Source organism: Athene noctua, chromosome 8 (assembly GCF_965140245.1).
Source record: "Athene noctua chromosome 8, bAthNoc1.hap1.1, whole genome shotgun sequence".
NCBI lineage: Eukaryota > Metazoa > Chordata > Aves > Strigiformes > Strigidae > Athene > Athene noctua.
The window spans coordinates 14,630,661-14,638,446 of NC_134044.1; positions in this window are offsets into that span (position 1 = coordinate 14,630,661).

Sequence of the window (7,786 nt, forward strand, 5' to 3'; positions counted from 1 at the left end):
TTGGCAAATACAAGAACATAATGTATATAAATCCTAATTTCCATATTTATCCGCATGTAAAGGTCCGGTTATACATGTTACAAGATATTCAATATTTATGGCTAGAAGAATTGGTATGTAAAGTTTAGTTTACAGAACTGTTTGGTAACATTTCGTACCTTATTAAAGATTCTTAAATCCCATGAATTGTGGTAGGAATTCTTATTCACTAAGTCAACCTGCTGCAACTCCAACTAGCTTTAGGATATTAGAATAAAACTGTCCCAGTTTTTCACTGCTTTCCATTATGTCATCACTAAAGCAGCGAAGGTGATATAAATGTGATAAATGAAAGGATCCCTGCTGGCATTACTATAGTGTGTAATTAGTATTTATATCAAAATTTATGAAACAAATTTTCGGCCGCAGTATAATTTAAATGACCTTTGCAGACATAGAATAACAACCATAAAAATAACAGAAATAGATTGCATATGCTACATAAATATTAATGTGGGGAATTGTTACACGAGAAGTGCTGCACTCCACTCCAACACTGCCCATGAATCTGCATAGACTGGGTCCCTAAATTAAATTAATTCGGATAACATATATTAGGAGATTTAAAACAGAAGAGATTTCGGTTGCTATTTTAATTTAAGGCATTTATGACCATAACTAATTCTCAGGCAGTGGATTCATGGCTTTCCTTGGGCCTTTTACTCCCAGAAGTACAGCACTGTTTCACTAAGGCCGTTGTTGTTGTTGTTGTTGGGTGTATTTTTTGTTTGGTTTTTGGATTTTTTCTTTTTTTTTCCTTCTTTTTTTTTTTTTTTTCCCCCCCTGATATTCCTTAAAACGTGATGTTAATTTAAATCAATTACTTCTTATGTTATGTTATTATTATTACTATAATTTTGCCAGTGTTAATAGCTTTCTAAAAAAATAAATCTAGGGGATAAGAATTATTTTATGTAATTTGATTATCTTTCTATCTCTTTTATTTATTTCTCATTTACTTAAGAAATTCGTTCCATTGGCTGGCGTTGATACAGTAAATTTGTAAATGAGAAGACAATATAAAAAATCTAAATTACTTGTGCTTAATGACTGTAGCAGAACGCCTTTTCTCTAAATCAGATTGTCTTCCTTGCAGTTTAGTTTGATAGATTTGCAAGCTGTACTGCTTCCACTAACTTAGCTACGGTTGTTGGAACTGTTGGGCTTTGTTCCTGGTTGTAGCTTGCATGATCGCCCCATTAAGCAGACAACATATCAACAGACAACACAAATCATGAGGTTGGCTAAAGCTGCGAGGGCTTGTGATATGTCATAGAGTGAATTGCACAAACTGACCTTCCAGTAGACCAAGATGACACTTTAACAGCTTCTTTAAAGAAATATTATGTGTACAGCGAGTCAATAGCCATATTAACCGCTGGGGGGGGGGGGTGGGGTGTGTGTGTGCCGGGGGAAGCCGCTCTCTGCTCATATCCATGCGGGCGCTCCGTAGCTCTGGCTGTAACCCATCCAGAGCACAGCCCGCCTATCTTACAGCAAAACCCTGCAAGTATTTTTCTTTGTCCGTAACATTTGGGGGATCTCCCTCGGAGATTTTTCACGGCCACAAAGCACGCCGCCCCCCCCCCCCCCCCCCCCCGCCCCAAGTTTGCCTCTCTCAGACGAAGCCCCACTCCTGCCAGCTAGGCATCGCCGTCTGCTCCCTGCAGCACCCGTGGGAAGGCTTCGCTTTAACTTTACTTTCTACAAAATGTTATTATTATAAGTCTAATATCAGTTTCCAGTGAAAAGAGCGCCACCTTGCAGGGTCTGGCGAGATAGAAAAAGTTGGAGCCCGGTGGGACCCAGGCAGAAAGTGGTGGTACTTGAGGAAATATAACCCACCGGGCAGAAGAGCCAGGGAAAAAAAAAAAAAAAAAAAAAAAAAAAAAGTTTCGTGCGCCTAAAATGTTACTGTCTGCAAATCTTTCAGGTTAACTGTCTCGCCGACTTGACCAGGCAGCGGTTTTAAAAAAATAACCTGAGCGTAGCTAAAAAAATATAAAATCCTAGAGATAGTCTGAGCCATCCCACTGTAAAATAAAGACGGAGAAACATGGTGGGGGTGATATATTTTAAAGATGTGTATTGCAAGTTTCTCTGAACTTCTGTAAAGTCCCTAGTGGTCGCTTAGCACAGATCTGTTACTTGTGTGTACTGGAGCACTTGGTTAATGAGTATTCTTTTAAACTTTTGGTCTGAGGCTTGTTTGAGCGTCCTACATCCAGAAAGGGTGATTTTAGTGGTGTTGTTGCTGCTGCTGCTGTTGTTTTTTTATCGGGGGGTGGGGGGAGCGGTGCAATACTGGGTGATCGCCATCCCGTGTTATGTTCTGAATTAGCGATGATCGCTGGGGCTGGAATTGCTGATGCTGAATTCAAGTCCACGCCATGCTTGTGCTGCTGGCTTGGCTCTGGAGAGGGGAGCAGCGCTTTGCAATCCCCGCCAGACAGAGGGGTATTTTTAAAAGCAGAGAGGTTGTGAGGCGTCTCTCGGCTGTTTCTACGCTGTTTCAGTCCCTAAAGCCAACTTTCCTCTAGCCAGGAGCCCTTTGCGGATTTACTCACGAAGGCTTGCGGGGAGAAACACGAGCTCCCCAGCCTCGACGGGGGCCACGATTTTCCTTCTAATGTCTGTCTCTTGCTATGCTGTCGGCGTACTTTTCCTGCGTGGGTTATCAGGTTTCGAAGTAGGCGGGGGGCTGCCTGCGCGGGGCCGTGCCGAGCCCACGGCAGGCCGTGCCGGCAGCTCCCGCGCCCCTCCGCGCCCCTCCGCGCTGCCTGTTTCGTGGCAGCTAAAACGCTGGGGCCCGACGTCCGCGGGCTCCCTCGCCCGCGGAGGCTCCCGCCGCCGAGGGGGAGCGTTTGGAGATATCCCCAGCAGCACGGCCGCGCTCTCGGGGGCGCAGGAGGCTGTTTGGGGTGGGTGTGGGGGGGGCTGTGTGAGCTGTCCCCGCTCGGGTGATGTGCCCGCAGGGCGCACACGGCAACCCCTGGCCGTGCTTGCGCTCTTTGCACGCAGAAAGTTAAAAGCAAAACAATAATCGGGCTCTTCCATTTCCCCCTCGAAAGAGTCGCCTTTCAGGTCGTTTTAGTGGCTTGTGAACGATCGTTTGAATTTTTTAAAAGGCGAGTCCGGCATTCATAAGACAAAGTTAGCTTCTTTAAAGCAGACACTGTTTGAAATGAGGACACACGCTCCGCGCTGGCCTCGACTGCTTCTCGCCCTTCTTTCGGCCGTAAGGAAGTAGCAGTCCCCGGACTGATGCACGTAACATCGGGACGTTTATTTACTGCTTTTCTAGCCACGCTGGTAACCGGCTCCGACTTTGCAAGTTTTCCCACGTCCGGAGCGCTTGCTCCTTTCCGAGCAACTTTTAACGGGAGGAAGCGGCGGGCGCGGCGGCGGGCCGGGGCCGGGGCCGGCGGGCGCGCAGGCAGCCCCGCAGCGCGGCCGGGTCGGCGGGAGCCCCGGCGCGGAGCCGCAGCCCCGCCGCCAAGCCCACTTCCAGCGGGCAGGAGCGGGCAGGGGATCCCCTCTGGAAAAGGCTGCTGACACAGGGCACAGTAATTCGAGTGACCCGGTGCTGGCAGAACCGGTGTGCGGGAAAAGACGTTGGAGCGGAGTCCCCGGGAAAGAGGCTCCACCGCTCCCTGGGCACGTCCTGTGTCACCGATATAAAACGTACATACGCGTGGACGCCCGCACGCACGCCGCTCACACTCGCACACGTCCGTGTACCCGCACACGGGTGTGTCTGCCCGTGTCCGCGGGTGGGAAGCGCCCACGTGCGCGCCGTGCACCTCGAAATCGGGATCGATCCCCGCGGCGCAGCGCGGCGTTTCCGCGGGAAATCAGCACGTTTCCTTCCAAATGTGGCGATTCTCTCCTGACCGGGGGTTTGCTGCCGGGGAGAGGCCGGGGAGCTCTGGGAGGCCCCATCGGGGCCCGGCGCGGCCGCGCAGCCCGGCCAGCGGGGCAGCTCCGCCGCACCCGTCCTCCGCGCCTGGTCGCGGGCCGCCACCGCAGTCGCGGAGGATCCCGTGGTGGGGACGGGCACTGTCTGTTTTGTGGGTATAATCTACAGGACACACGGTCACTGCTGCAGATGCAGACACGCTCACCGGAACCAACATTCGCTTTACAGGTTTTATTACAAATATACACATGTCTAAAAATAATATATATACATCTCTATATATTTGTATGTAAAGAAGGAGTGGTGTTTCTAGAAAGACGCATATTCATGTGTTCACATGGAGGTTATATTTCTGAAGGCTCACATAACCTCTGTTATTTAATGCAAATGTCTATGTACAACGGACCGCGTTTGTAACAGAACGGGTGTATTTCCCAAATCCATACGGAGAGATTAATAACTGAGATTCCTGTTTTGAACTAGTCACAGGGCAGATTTCTTCAACTTGCTGAACGTACTAAGTGGGTTCTGCTTCATCGCAAAGAGGCTGTGTTTTGGGATGCATTGTTTGTTAAAAATGGCCAAGGTTTTTGTTTTGTATCAAATTATTTTTTTCGCTGCTAAACTCTATGGGTCAGATTTGGTTCATCTTCGATAACAAGAAACACGATCCTGTGAAGCGAAGGGGCTATTTTTATCATGCAGCTGGAAGCTGTCATCAATTCGTAACATTTATTTCGGCTTTAGAACGATAGTATAAAATAGCATGAAGTTTCCAGATGACGCCCGTACTGCAGACAGGATTTTTCAAGTATAATAAATCAAATTAATTATCTTTTAGATATATACGATCATACTACCTCTCTATGAAACTGCTATTAAAAAAATGCTCCGTGCGTGCATCTGTGATTGTGCATGTGTTTACATCTCGGGACCCAAACACAGAATTAGCTGTCTGGGGGTAGCTGGAGCGAGGCAGAGCACATGATCACTGGTGCGCACTCAAGCCCACGTCCACACATGCCCGTTCGCGAGACGTGGGCAAGGCTCTGCTTGGCATAAAAATACGAAAGTTGTCTGTTGGCACGGATCAGGACTTTAAGATCCTTTCGGACCTTTCTCACTTCCAAAAATCCCGTGTTTGGCAGAACACGGCCAAAGGCTGAAGAAAAAATAGGAGAAGGGGAAAAACCCCCAAACCCCACATCAGCAAACACCCCCCCCCCCCGCCAGGACATGTGTTTTCCGTTTGGTATTGCCTCTTCGGGGGGCGGGGGCCGCGGGGCGGTGCGGGGCTGCCCGCCTGGGGACGGTTCCTAGAAATCGCGGCTGTGCGCGGGGGCGGTGTGTGCGCGCTCCCGCCCGCCCGCCCGCCCGCCGCGCACCCCGGCGGCAGCTCCGGCGGCGCATGCGCGCCCGCGGCCCGGCTCCACGTGCTGTTGAATATTTATGACTCTCACCGCCTCCCCGCTGCCCGCGGAAGGTAACCGCGCCCGCCTCCGCGCCCGCGCAGGGGAGCGCTGCCGCCGCACGTGCTGCCCGCCCGCCCGTCCGCCCCGCCGCGGCCCGGCCCGTCCAGGGCTGCTCCCGCTGCGCCGCCCCCCTGCGCGCATCGGTGCGCCCGGGCGGGCACTTTCCCCCTTCCCTGCCTTCCCCGGTATGTTGGGCAAACGCGACCTCCTTAGTTTAGCGGGTGCTTTAGCAAATCACCGGCTCCCTCCACGCAGCAATTCTCAGCTCCGGTGTCCGCCAGCCGAGTTGCTTTTCGTGGGATTATGTGGGAAAACGTCACGGGCGCAGTCGTCAGAAAAGTACAGTCTCGGGGGAAGGGAGAAAGGTTCTTGTAATGGATTCCTTTCTGCCTCGCTCCTCTTAGTAAAATCTCATTATACTGTATGGCCCATCATATTTTATTGCTGCTATATCGACATCGCATGATAGATCCGACAAACAAACGCAGGGTCTTGCAGTTATTCCGTTTGTAGGCTGTAGGGTTTTTTTAAACAAATAGTAATAATTCTCAACACTCATTGTTCAGCGGCACAAAGTGATTTTAAAGCCTTTTGTACGGTGGCAAAATTACATCCCGTGTTATCAGAAATGTGCTTCTCAATCTTGCTAATGAGGTGGGTTTTTCTTTCCCTCCAGAGCCCGGTAGGGAGTGGGCAGGACGGAGGCAGAAGCCCTCGGAGCCCACCAGCGGCTCCCGGGCACACCTGGGCGCGTTGCCCCGGCGCGGCCACGGCCGCGGCCGCGCAGCCCGGCCCAGCCCCTCCGAAGTTCCCAGAAAGGCCCTTCCGGGTGGAGCGAGGCTGGCTGGAAATCGCCCAGCGACAATTCCCTCTCCGCAGCCTGCCTCTGCTTCCCCCCCTCCGCCACAGCCCACCCCTCTCCATCACCTCCTCTCTCCTCCTTGCCCGGCGCCGCGGACACACGCGCGCCCACCGATGTGTGCGCAGGGGCTGGGATGTGAAATCCTCTCCGATCAACACCTTGAGTGCCTGAGCCCCCCTCCCCGCCCGGCTGAGGCTCCCCGCGCGACCCAGCCAACTACAAGAGGCGACAATAAAGCCGATGTCCATCATGTCGCCTGTTCATTTCAGAAAGGGCAGATCCTGACCTCAGTTCCCCAAGTGGAAGCTTGTTTCGGGCTCGCACTGCGGGCACCATTTACTCCAGCCTCTCCACAGACGTTTATGAACGTTTGGGGGTTTTTTTCCCCTTTCCAACCAGGCTTTTTTCTTTCTTCCATTTCCCCTCTTTAGCCGAAGGGGAAGCTCCCCCGTATTTGCAGGGGGCGCGGAGGGTGTCCGGGGGGACAGTGGCACCCGGGCACATACCTGGGCCACATGCCCCCGCCTTCGCGTGGGAACCTGCTCGCATCATTTAACTCCCGAGAAAACTGTTGATCTGCTCCAAATGTGAGGCTGAACCTTTGCATTTAGTGCTCATGGCTGCGTCGCTTCCTCCCTCCCCCCAGCCCTTTTTTTTTTTTTTTTTTTTTTTTTTTTTCCGGCGGGTTCGTCCCCGTGTTGGGTTTCCGGAGATCCCCGGGTCCCCCCGGCAGGGCTGGGGCAGGCGCAGGGCGCGGGCTCCGGCGCCGGGACGGGACGGGACCGCGCAGCGTTTGCGGCGGGGGCAGGGGAGGGGGACGTGCCTTCACCTTTTAGCCAACTGGACCAGGATGGGCTCTGTTATTATTTATATTCTTATTGTTATTGATATATTAAATTTTAAATTATCCCTTTGTAACTTGCAAAGCGCCTGTAAATTTACCTTAAACCTGATTTTTTTCCTAGCCAATGGTGTCAGGGGCCGGCTAGCCTGTCCCTCCGGAGCATTAACCCTTGTCGCTAGCTGGAGTGAGTGAGAAGCCGAGGTTTGGCCCTGAGGAGCTGTGTGTAGAACTGGCACAGCTTTGCTCCCTTAACTCCTGGATCTTTGTTTTGGTGGCGACCAGGGAGAGCTGGGAGCGCTGTGCTCGCGTTTCCCTCTGGCTTTTACACACACACACACACGCGCGCACACACACACACACAAATCCCCCTTTCCAACTTTCTGCCTTTTGCGCTTCCCTTCCAGTTTTTTCACTTCTCAGACCTACTGGCAGCATTTGCCGAGATCTAGATCCCCGCCGTGGTAAGTGATGCTTTTCTCCATTGCAAAACTCGCTCAGCTCTCGGCTCGCTGTCCCAGGGATGGGTGTAGAAGTTGTATTTGTTTGGAACAGAATTGCCCAACCCCAGTGGTTTCACGTCAAGCAGCTCAGAGTAAAACTATTGTCGTGTATTAACTCTGAATGGGAGCAAACAGACCAAATAATCATTG